Below are 10231 nucleotides of genomic sequence, written 5' to 3'. Positions count from 1 at the left end.
ACTAGAATATTGTATACATACTCTGGAGCAAGAGATGTGTGACCTGGATGAAGCCAGTGCCTCAGACAATGAGGTAATAAGGGGTGGTAACAATGAATGTTATGAGACTGTGGGTTCCTGCTTGTTTTCGAAGACAATCATGCAGCAGCAGGTGAAACATGAACAGCCTTTGACCCAGGGTGGGCAGCCCCAAGGGGCCCCCAATGTTACTGAGTACACAATATATTGACCAAGTACCCAGGCTTACCCAAGTCAACTTGGGTAAGAAATTTTGGCAGAAGAAAGGAGGACCCCTAGCAATTTGGCTATTGTGACTCTGGGACAGAAGAGTAGATGGTATTGTTTGTTCCAGAGATGAGATAGAACAGTTGGCATTTGTAATCACTCACCCCTCACTGAGACAAAGATTACAGAACCTTAGGCAATTCATGCAGGGGCCACCTAACCACACACATACCTTGGTGGAATGGATTACACTGCCATCTGCACTCTGTGGTCGAATGCAAGAGAACTCCCAGACACTGAGTAAGTGGCATAACTTTTCCAAGTTAACCCAAGTTGTGAGAGACCTGGGCATGAAACAGTCTATGGTTAACCTAAATACTCAAGGCCCAGATGATGAGCGTTTTACAGGCAGCATTGAGATGCCATTTTCAATGATGCCCATCTATCTTTTTCAGGTCCTTATCATATTCTTATGCCCTATGTGGGCCACACCATCTATGAGGTGACCTTGATTGTTGCAAGCTTGGGAGAAGTAGAAGGATAGTGGCAGACAAAGGGCATTAGAAGTGTGAAGACTCCAAAGGGGTGCCAAGCTGGTAATGGCCCCATCTGGGTCCATCTGGGTCCATGCAAATGCAAATGTGGGCTTGTTTGCTGGCATTGGAGTTGACAAATAAAATTGATAAACAGCCCAGTGCTATGCTCCTAGAGACAGGAGCAGCAACGTACCAAAGTGGGAAGCACCCACACAAGAGACACAGGCGGTTCAGTCAGAAGATTACATGGCACCCAAGAATGTTCCTCCAGATGCCCTTTTCCACTCTGAGTAGGGCTCAGGCAAAGGTGCCTGCCCAAAGAGCCAGAGCAGTGACCAGAGGCCCCACGTACAGCTTGCAAGTCACTGGTCATCGTCTAATGTACAAAAGAGTAATGGCTCTCATTGACACTGTTGCCATATGCAGCCTTATTTATGGCAAGCCAGAAGAGTTTCCCAGTCCTACTGCACGAAGTGATGCTATGGTAACCAAACAGTTAAGGTAAAGGCTGTGACCTGGCCTTTGGAAATTGGATGACTCCCTGTGCGGTTGTATGCTGTGTTTGTGTCCCCGATCCCGGAACGTACTGTGGGGAATAGATGTTTTACAAGGCCTAATGTTGCAAATCCCTGTGGGGGAATTTTGTCTCTGCATATGGTGAAGGCCATTGTGAGGGAATATGCGAAGCATCCCCCACAGTTACTGCTGGCACTCAGAGGGTCAGTATCATTTACCAAGTGGCCCTGAAGAAATAGGTGCCATCATTGCTGAGCTGGTGAAAGTGGGCATTGTATGACCCACTTATAGTTCGTTTAACCCTGCTGTGTGACCTGTTGGGAAGCCTGATGTTTCGTGGTAAATGACTGTAGACTATAGAGAACTGAATAAGGTGGTTTCACCTATGCATGCTGCTGTACCATTGAGTCACGACCTGATGCACCTATTGACCACAGCATTGAGCACTTATCACTACATGGTAGACTTAACTAATGTCTTTTTCTCTATAGCTAAAGCTGATGAGAGCGAAGATCCATTTGCATTCACTTGGGAGGGACACCAATGGATGTTCCAGATACTTCCCCCAAGGGTACTTGCATAGCCCAACTATATGTCACAGGCTGGTTGCAGAAGACTTAATGAAATGGAAGCAGCCAATTTCAGTGAAACTGCTCCATTATATTGATGATGTGCTACTAACCTCTGACCCTCTTATGGATTTAGAACAGTGGGCACCAGAGCTTATAAAGCATTTGGAATCATGTGGGTGGGCTGTGAATGCCACAAAAATCCAAGGGCCTGGATTGTCCATCAAGTTCTTGGGCATTGTCTGGTCAGGTATGTCATGTCTGGTCAGATGTGTCATGACCAAAGTGATTGTAGATTGGGTACACATCTACTACACATTGGTACAAATTGTATTGGCATGTTGAATCTGCACCAAGCTCCCTGTTGGAGCTGCCATGGGGCTTCCCTGGCACATTCAGACTATAACTGTGACTAATTGGACCTGAAGACAAAGCACCTTTGGGTGAGATCAGAAAATGGGTGAATAGGAGGAGACAAAATGCCTGATTATACAAGATGTGAAGAAATGTCAGAGGTCCCTCTTGACCCTCAGCCCTTCCTGCTTCTTCTACAACAGGGCAGTCTTTCCAAGAGTATTTCAGATATCTTGCCACTGTGATCCCTCCTGCCTAGACTTGGCCACAGCAAAAGTATTCTTCTAAGTACTTCATTCAGTTCAGTTCAGTTCAGTCGCTCAGTCATGTCTGACTCTTTGCAACCCCTTGAATCGCAGCACGCCAGGCCTCCCTGTCCATCACCAACTCCCAGAGTTCACTCAGACTCACATCCATCGAGTCGATGATGCCATCCAGCCATCTCATCCTCTGTCGTCCCCTTCTCCTCCTGCCCCCAATCCCTCCCAGCATCAGAGTCTTTTCCAATGAGTCAACTCTTCGCATGAGGTGGCCAAAGTACTGGAGTTTCAGCTTTAGCATCATTCCTTCCAAAGAACACCCAGGGCTGATCACCTTTAGAATGGACTGGTTGGATCTCCTTGCAGTCCAAGGGACTCTCAAGAGTCTTCTCCAACACCACACTTCAAAAGCATCAATTCTTCAGCGCTCAGCTGTCTTCACAGTCCAACTCTCACATCCATACATGACCACTGGAAAAACCATAGCATTACTGCCCTCAATTTAACCCACCAATCTTACATTCTCCCTTACAGCAGAAACCCAAGTCTGTAAGACCTTAGCAAGAGTGTTTCCTCGAAACAACCCCTCAGATAGACTCTTCTCTTATGGATTTATTCTGACAGAAGAGTTGAAAACTGAATATAGCATGGGCAGTGGAGCTTTGAACACAGTCTTCAACCCACACACTGGCACAGGAAACTGTTCAACACCCTAAGACCTTCTGAACAGACCAGACTTGGCAATTAAGTCTGTTCTCCAAGGGGATTTGAGTCAGATCCTAGTAGGCTGACAGGTCATGACACAACAGCAATTCAGATGCCAGCTCAGAGTTTGATGTGCCCTTTGTCTTCCTTTTGCCAGTTGGTTCTGAAACAACTGAAAATTGGACTGTGAGTCAGACTACCTTGGTGACCTGAATCAGAACCAAGCTTGGGAGAAGTGGTACCCCTGAACCAGGCTGAGGGAAGCTTCTGCCATCAGCTGGAGTTGGTGAGCTTATCCCACACAAACTGGAGAGGGCACTACTCTGAAAACCAAAGAAGAGGGTTCAGCTACACATGTCCTGTGAGTTGTTCTCCATCTCATTAACCCAGTTTCTCTTCTTCCCTTGGATCAGACAGAGGAGACACGGAGGTGAGCAACTAAGCAAGAACTCCCCCATATTTCAAAGACAAAAGGAATTCTACTTCACAAGGGACAGCAAAGCCACCCTGTGAGCCACATTTTCTCCCAGTCTCCCAACTCACATGCCCAACCCCACTGGCCAGTTCATGGGACCGCTTTAAGGTACTCTGGGTGCACATCTCAGTGGGTCCTGGGAAAGTAACACTGACATCACTGCAGTCAGAAGCCTGCTCACTGCAATTAGAGAGCCTGCAAACAGCAACGAAGACCCAAGGCAGCCAAAAGAACTTCCTGAAAATGGCAGAAATGAGAGGATCCGTCACTAAAATTTGACAGCATTCAGCAGAGGACAAATAACAAATCTCACTTAAAGCTAAGTGACCATTACTGGCCTGTTACACCAGAAAAAAAAATTGCTCTAACACTAGATCCCGAGTTAGAGCTAAGAAGATTTTATCTGTGAAGATGCTCAGGAAACAAAGTCAAGCAGGTCACCTTTCCTGCCAATGCCCCACCTCCAACCACTAGCAGTAAGTATTCATGTTTAAGAATGACTGATCTCCAAATTTCTCCAGCACGCAGAAGGTAGTCTGAACTTTTCTAGCAAGTTCTCTCCATGTTCATAGAGATCTTCTCCAATCAGTAGAGCACCTTGGGCAGTGCTTCCTACCTAGTTAGCCACAGGATAGCAGGTAGTGTTCCTAGGTACACTATACAGCTCTCTCATTCCTCAAGAGCACTGGGCCTTCAGCCATGAGCAGCTTCATCTCCTTTCCAATCCCCTCCAGTGGGGTGCTACAAGTGAAAGGAATCATTAGATAAATCCATTTCACCTGGGACCTGCCTTCACCCATCAAGTTTGTTTTAACTGTTGCTACAAAAAAAAGACTTGCATGTGTTCCAAGTCAGAAAAGGCCTAAATGAGATGTTTGCTGAGTTTTTTTCTCCAGGAATTTAGAGTCAGCTGTGTCTGGTGCAAGTGGCTAAGATTGGATGGGACCAACAACCTTCCAACTGGGCATGCGCAAGTGTCCAATTCCTGAATTTTTGATGTCAGGGAACCAAAAACTCAACCCTCAGGCCATCCTAGTGGCCTCATGCAGAGGCTTGTAGCTCAATTACTCCTGCTCAGAACTACAATTACCACGCCTTTCCCCAAGCACCTCCCCCAACACTCATCAAGCTCCAAGCCTCAGATGGTCCTGCTTCTTCATTCTTTATCCCATCAATACCCTGAGCCCTTGCCTTCAGGAAGGAATGTGAGATTTGAGAATGTGAAGGATTGTGAGAACTCTCTCTTCAGGGCTTCCTTTGTGGCTCAGCTGGTAAAAAATCTGCCTGTAATGCAGGAGACCTGGGTTTGATCCCTGGGTTGGGAAGATCCCCTGGAGAAGGGGAATGCTACCCACTCCAGTATTCTGGCCTGGAGAATTCAACGTTTTGGCTTGCTGCCTGCAAATCTTGCAAGATCAACCTGGTTCGGTAACAAGGTCCATGTGGGCCTTAATGGCAAATGTTTGGAAAGTGTGGTGCTAGAAATATTCTATGGGACTCGGTTTTTTGAGTAGCATGTTATAAATATCTCCTGTGTAGGCTCTGGATTTTAGCCATTCTGTTCTCTCCCCTTTGCTATTAAAAAACCTTATCTTAGACAGCTATACCTGCAAGACATTAAGTCCTGTCACAGGCCAAAAACTTCCTCACCTTCTGAAATGAGCAATGTTGGTCATCCTCTGCAAAGTAACCTCTATATACTAATCCTGACAACTCTAGCATCTATTTCTAACCAGACACTGAGGCTTGGGGAGGATAACTGATCTGCCAATAAGTTACACAGGCAGAAGATGGAAAACCTGGAATTCCAGCTCAGCCCAGGGTGCCAAGTCTTTTCTCCTCACTAGGTTATGTCATCTCCCAGCACAGCTCAGACTATTCCTCTGGAAAAGCAGCATCTCAAGAATTCCTATGTAGGATGGGTTTAGGTAATGGTAGTCTGGTCTGCAGGGAAGTGCACTCATGGCTTGAAACCAAGTGTACATAGAACCATATTAAGCAATGACCAGAGGGCAGGGTATCGTGGGAGTGGGGTGGCAGGATTCTTCAAGCCAATCTTTGGCATAATCACTTAAGGAACTTTGGAGACCTGGCATCCAGAGTGTAAATCTCTAGGATTTAGCCACTTTGAAATCTTTCCATAGTGAAATCTCAGCAGCTTCAGTTTTCCAGTTTTAAAAAGTCCATTCCATATATTTTAGTCCTCTCTCAGCCACTTCAGACTCCAAAACTCTAGTTTCCATAGTAGTAAATTAAACCATAAAGTTGACAAGAAAAAGATAAATCAAGGGAAGAGAAATTCAGAATGTTTTAGCTTTACTTCTGCCCCCAAATTAATGTACAGCCATTTGGGTTTTGTTAAGATCAAACATTTTATATACCTATGAGTATTAAACATTATGAAAGTGTAAGATGTCATAAAGTAATACCTTACTAAAATGTTAATTTTCTTTTTTAAAAGAATCTTAAATATTCAGTCTTTAATTAGCCAATGCTTAGATAAATCCGTTCTGGCATATGGAAGTCTAAATTTTTCTGTACTGTGTATTTTTTATCCAGGGCTTTTTATCAAGAGATCCATGCAGGCAAATTCAGATCTGGAATCAATTTATCTTGAAGATAACCATCGCTTTACAGGATATGTTTGTAATTGGCTAGTGATGAAGGACTGAAGATGTATTTAGTACATTTCTTGATTATTTTGGCCAAATTAAACATCCCAGGCCTGCTGTGATGGTTTTAAAATCCTCCATTCTGATCAACATGCCTATAAGAGACTAGGCTTCCTATTATGAGTTATTAAAACGTAGTTTAGTTACATTATCCCTTGTGAGTAGTGTTGCTGTCAATCAAACATAGATTCAGTAAATTAAGAAAATTCATTGGTCATGTTAGAAACTGAGCACTTGAAGTACTAATGCTCGGTACTCATTCCATATCGTTTAGTGAAGTTTTCTTCAATATTTTAATTCTGCATGGATCTCTTTAACTGGAAGATAATTGCTTTACCATGAGTGTTGGTTTCTGCCATACAACAACTTGAATCAATCATAATATATATATCCCCTGCCTCTTGAGCCTCCCTGCCACCTCTCCTGCACCCCACCCAACCTGGTCATCACAGAGCACCAGGTTGGGCTCCCTATGATATATAGCAGCTTCCCACTAGTTATCTGTTTTAGACATGATCGTGTATATATATCTTCCCTTGTATCTCAGTCAGTAAAGAATCTGCCTGCAATGCAGGAGACCTGGGTTCAATTCCTGGGCAGGAAAGATCCCCTGGAGAAGGGCATGACAACCCACTCCAGTATTCTTGCCTGGAGAATGCCATGGACAGAGGAGCCTGGCAGGCTGTAATCTACAGCGTCGCAAGAGTTGGACATGACTTAGCGACTAAACCACCAAACCACCACAGTGTATGTATGCCAGTGCTATTCTCTCAATTTGTCCCACCCTCTCCCCTTCCCCTGGGTTTTCCTGATGACTCGGTGTAAAGAATCCATCTGCCAATGCAGGAAACACAAGTTCAATCCCTGGGTTGGGAAAGATCCCCTGGAGGAGGAAATAGCAGCGTCCTCCAGTGTTCTTGCCTGGAAAACCCCATGGAGAGAGAAGCTTGGTGGGCTACAGTCTACACTGTCACAAAGAGTTGGACACGACTGAAGATGAATGCATATGTATGTTTGTGGACTGTGCCCACAAGTCTGTTTTCTATGTCTGCATCTCCATTCCTTCCCTGTAAATAGGTTCATCAGTATCATTTTTCTAGATTCCTTATACGTGCATTAATATTATTTCTTTTTCTGACTTACTTCACTCTGTATAACAGGCTCTAGTTTCATCAAACTCACCACAACTGACTCAAATTTGTTCCTTTTTATAGCTGAGTAATATTCCATTGTGTATATGTACCACAACTTAATCCATTCATCTGCCAATGAACATCTAGGTTGCTTCCATATCCTGGCTATTGTGAACGGTGCTGCAATGAACATCAGGGTGCATGTCTTTGACTTTTGGTTTTCTCAGGGCATATGCCCAGTAACAGAATTGCTGGGTCATATGGTAGTTTTATTCCTAGTTTAAGGAATCTACATACTGTTCTCCACAGTAGCTGTATCAATTTACATTCCCACCAACAGGGCAAGAGGGTTCCCTTTCTCCGTATTCTCTCCAGCATTTATTGTTCATAGATTTTCTTGATAATGGCCATTCTGACTGGTGTGAGGTGATATTCATTGTCATTTTGATTTGCATTTCTCAAGTAATGAGCAATGTTGAGCATCTTTTCATGTGCTTGACCATTTGTATACCTTTTTTGAAGAAATATCTTTTTAGGCCTTCTGCCTATGTTTTTATTGGGCTGTTTATTTTTCTGATTTTTGCCAAAATGTAATTTTTCCTATTAAATCTAATAAGATTTGGCTATAATTTTCTGCTAATTCTAATTTTTATTGGAGTATAGTTGCTTGACAATGTTATGTTAGTTTCTACCATACAGCAAAGCAAATCCAGCTATACATCACCCTGCTTATTTGACTAAAATGCAGAGTACATCATGCAAAATTACAGACTGGATGAATCACAAGATGGAATCAAGATTGCTGAGAAAAAGATCAACCTCAAAAATGCAGGTGATACCACTCTAATGGCAGATAGTGAAAAGGAAGTAAAGAGCCACTTGATGAAGGTGAAAGAGGAGTGAAAAGGCTGGCTTAAAACATTAAAAAAAAAAAACTAAGATCATGGCATCCAATCCCATCACTTCATGGCAAATAGAAGGAGGAAAAGTGGAAGCAATGACATATTTTTATTTTCTTGGGCTCCAAAATCACTGCAGATGGTGACTGCAGTCATGAAATTAGAAGACACTTGCTTCTTGGGAGGAAAACTATGACATCTAGGTTTATCATATTAAAAATCAGAGACATCACCTTGTAAACAAAGGTCCATATAGTCAAAGCTATGGTTTTTCCAGTAGTAATGTATGGTCTTGACAGTTGGACTATAAAAAAGGTTGAGCACCAAAGAATTGATGCTCTTGAATTGTGGTGCTGGAGATGACTCTTGAGAATCCTTTGGACATCAAGGAGGTCAAACCAGTCAATCTTAAAGGAAATCAACTCTGAATATTTACTGGAAGGGCTGTTGCTGAATGGGCTTCCCAGGAGGTGCTAGTGGTAAAGAAGCCACCTGCCAATGCAGGAGATCTAAGAGACACAGGTTCGATCTCTGGGTCAAGAAGATCCACTGGAGGAAGGCATGGAAACCCACTCCAGTATTCTTGCCTGGACAACCTCATAAACGGAGGAAGCTGGCAGGCAACATTACATAGAATTGGGCTTCCCTGGTGGCTGAGACAGTAAAGAATCTGCCTGCAATACAGGAGACCTGGGTTTGATCCCTCCATCAGGAAGATCCCCTGGAGAAGGGCATGGCTACCCATTCCAGTGTTCTTGCCTGGAGAATTCCATGGACAGAGGAGCCTAGTAGGTCAAAGCCTGCTGCTGCTGCTGCTGCTGCTAAGTCACTTCAGTTGTGTCCGACTCTGTGCGACCCCATAGACAGCAGCCCACCAGCCTCCCCCGTCCCTGGGATTCTCCAGGCAAGAACACTGGAGTGGGTTGCCATTTCCTTCTCCAATGCGTGAAAGTGAAGTCGCTCAGTCGTGTCCAACCCTCAGCGACCCCATGAACTGCAGCCTTCCAGGCTCCTCCGTCCATGGGATTTTCCAGGCAAGCGTATGGGAATGGGTTGCCATTGCCTTCTCCAAGGCCAAAGCCTACAGGGTAGCAAATTGTAGGACATGACTGAGCAACTAACACACTGTTGCTGAAGCTCCAATATTTTGGCCACCTAATACAAAGAGCCAGCTCCTTGGAAAATACCTTGATGCTGGGAAATACTGAAGGAAATAGAAGGGGGAGGCAGAAGATGAGATGGTTAGATAGCGTCACTGACTCAGTGGACATGAATCTGAGCAAACTCCAGGAGATAATGACGACCGGGGAGCCTGGCATGCTGCAGTCCATGGAGTTGCAAAGAATCGGACATGACTTAGTGACTGAACAACAACAAATACATATATCCCTCTTTTATGGATTTTGTTCCCATTTTTAGATCACTATCACTTTTAGAGCTGTAAGTAAAGTTCCCTGTACTCTACAGTAGTTCTCAGTTATTTTATATATAGTATCAATAGTGTATATATGTCCACACCAATCTCCCACCTCATCCCACCCTCTTCTTCCTCCTTGGTATCCATAGGTTTGTTCTCTACGTCCATGTCCTTGCTTCTGCTCTGTAAATAAGATCGTCTATATCAAATTTTTCAGATTCCACATATGTGTTAATATATGAAATTTGATTCTTTCTGACTTACTTCACTCTGTATGACTGTCTCTAGGTCCATTCACGTCTCTACAAATCACCTAATTTCATTCCTTTTACTCTATTTGAGGTGTTGGCTCATGATGGATTAGGAGCAAACCAGCCCTATACCAGATAGTCCGAGACACTCATCTGGGGCATGCCAACCTTGTAACTCATGACAAAATCACTGCCTAAAGAATTAACCATTTTACTCCT

The 10231-nt window shown here is 43.9% G+C and overlaps 1 long non-coding RNA gene across 2 annotated transcripts; it reads right to left on the bottom strand.

Moving 5' to 3' along the window:
- Positions 1 to 611: 611 nt before the first annotated feature.
- Positions 612 to 5926, bottom strand: LOC129657289 (uncharacterized). 2 transcript variants are annotated; one of them, XR_008716653.1, is made up of 3 exons: positions 4257 to 5926; positions 3709 to 3877; positions 612 to 2931 (listed from the first exon to the last, which is right to left on the bottom strand). It is a non-coding gene; the product is annotated as an uncharacterized LOC129657289 (long non-coding RNA). The 2 variants fall into 2 exon arrangements; XR_008716652.1 differs by lacking the exon at positions 612 to 2931 and having other exon boundaries at positions 3414 to 3877.
- Between the last annotated feature and the right edge of the window lie 4305 nt (positions 5927 to 10231).

This window comes from Bubalus kerabau, chromosome 7 (genome assembly GCF_029407905.1).
Source record: "Bubalus kerabau isolate K-KA32 ecotype Philippines breed swamp buffalo chromosome 7, PCC_UOA_SB_1v2, whole genome shotgun sequence".
Taxonomy (NCBI): domain Eukaryota; kingdom Metazoa; phylum Chordata; class Mammalia; order Artiodactyla; family Bovidae; genus Bubalus; species Bubalus kerabau.
Note: the sequence above shows the minus strand (reverse complement) of the source record. Positions and strands in the feature narration are given on the sequence as shown.